Genomic DNA, 2,144 nt, shown 5'->3' on the forward strand with positions numbered 1-2,144 from the left:
GTCTGCTTTATGAAAAGGTAGGAAATTCTCTATCCACTAGGTTCACAGAAATTCCCTTTGTTTCATCTAAGAAAACTGATTAAGAGATCTTTTATTTGAGATCTTTTATTTCTTTGAGGAGAAAAGTCAAAAGTGGCTAATGTGGACACAAAAATCCATCAAACACAATCGCAGAATCACTTATGAGTTTCTTGGTCATGCTATAGTTTAGGCTGAAGTCTTGACTACCCACATCAGCTGACCATTAATATTTCACTATTTTTTTTTTTTTAGTTTAATGTATTTTAATAGCAAACTTACAGGAACAGCACAGAAGACAGACAACATTAAAAACATGTACTTGCATGTAGGACAACTCAGTTAGAAAAGTATAGTGAATGGATGGAATCTACTGTATGATAAAAATGCTACAAACACCATTTAGTTGCCGTCAATAAGAAATTTACTTGTTTTAAAAAAATCCAAATGCTGGCATTGTCCAGAAAAATTTAACAGGTTTATTTATAATTATTATAAAGTTGAACCGCTGAAACTTGTTCACTGAAACATTTTAACTTGCATTAATGCTTTACGCCTCTGCATTTATATTAAAAATTCACACACAAATGAAAATGGAAAAACTGCCAATACCTGATTTCTGACCCCTATTGTTCCACTCGCAATCATATACTTAGGTACCTTTTGACCCCTTGGAAAAAAAATATCTAACGTTCAGAACTACCAATAACAGGAAGAAGAGAATTTTTTTTTTTTTTTTTTTTTTTTTTTTTTTTTTTTGAGAATGAAATGTTTCCCATCATAGTGGATTCTTAAGCACGTTCTCCACGTATGCGCCGTGCTAGCTGGATGTCTTTTGGCATAATTGTTACACGTTTGGCATGGATAGCACACAGGTTGGTGTCTTCAAAAAGGCCAACCAGATAGGCCTCACTTGCCTCCTGCAAAGCACCAATAGCTGCGCTCTGGAAGCGCAGATCTGTTTTAAAGTCCTGAGCAATTTCTCGCACCAGACGCTGGAAAGGAAGTTTGCGAATCAGAGTTCAGTGGACTTCTGATAACGTCTAATTTCACGGAGTGCCACAGTACCAGGCCTGTAACGATGAGGTTTCTTCACCCCTCCAGTAGAGGGCGCACTCTTGCGAGCGGCTTTTGTAGCCAGTTGCTTCCTGGGTGCTTTACCACCGGTCGATTTGCGGGCAGTCTGCTTTGTACGAGCCATGGTACAGAGACCTCCTTACTTAGCCCCCTTCTCCTTGGGCTGGAGCTCGGCGAGCGAGAGGCGGCGCTGGCGTTAGAGAGCGACGGCATCACTATTGTTAAGGTAACATTCCTCATTCGGTCATTCACTATCTAATAAGAATTATTTGAGTACCAGGTGCAGGACTAGGTTTTGGGAATATGGTTGTGAAAATGACAAGCATAGACCCTATGACCATAGAACTTATAATCTAGGGTAGAGGACAGAGTTGAAATGCAATGATGGCATTTGATATTTGGCAATCATGTGAGGGAGAGCATTCTTGAGAAAGCATGTTTCAAGATGAGATTTGAAGGATAAGAAGGTGTTAGATGGAAGAGGGAGAGGAGTGGATGGGCCATTTATTGAGACTGAGAGAACTATAGATAAAGCCAGCAGTTCAGTTGGCTCCCTAAAAGAGTGTCAGTCACACCCCAGATACTATTAAATGGATGGATTTAAATAAATGCTTTAAAGAGTTGTACATTTCTGTTTGATTTTTTCTTCAATATGTAATATGTGGATGATATATAAGATATGAAAATACCCAGAATTTTAAACTTGAGATGGAATGAATTTTATCTGCCTGACTTTTCTTGTGGGATTCGTAGATTGATGGTGATTAACCACACCTCCGCTTCCACTGATTTCTCTAACTTTCTCTTTCTGCTCTTCTCACTGTGTTTTTGCATTTGTTACACACCAGTTTGGTGATGATATTAACATGGCCTGCTCACTTAAGTTGTCTATATCTTGTTAAGTTACTAATAACACCTTGAGAAACATCAGTGAGAGTTGGTATGCGTCAACTAGAACACCCATATAGTAGTGACATCAATGAAACAGAGGCTGATTTTTCTCTCACATAAAGTAATTCTAAAGGTAAACAATACAGAGCCGAGATGAC

General features: G+C 38.5%; 1 pseudogene across 1 annotated transcript; it reads right to left on the minus strand.

Moving 5' to 3' along the window:
* Positions 1 to 258: 258 nt before the first annotated feature.
* Positions 259 to 1,268, minus strand: LOC126941975 (histone H3.3A-like; annotated as a pseudogene). Its single transcript, XR_007721473.1, has one exon. The product of XR_007721473.1 is annotated as a histone H3.3A-like (transcript).
* Positions 1,269 to 2,144: the final 876 nt, after the last annotated feature.

This window comes from Macaca thibetana, chromosome 1, assembly GCF_024542745.1.
Source record: "Macaca thibetana thibetana isolate TM-01 chromosome 1, ASM2454274v1, whole genome shotgun sequence".
Lineage (NCBI taxonomy): Eukaryota > Metazoa > Chordata > Mammalia > Primates > Cercopithecidae > Macaca > Macaca thibetana.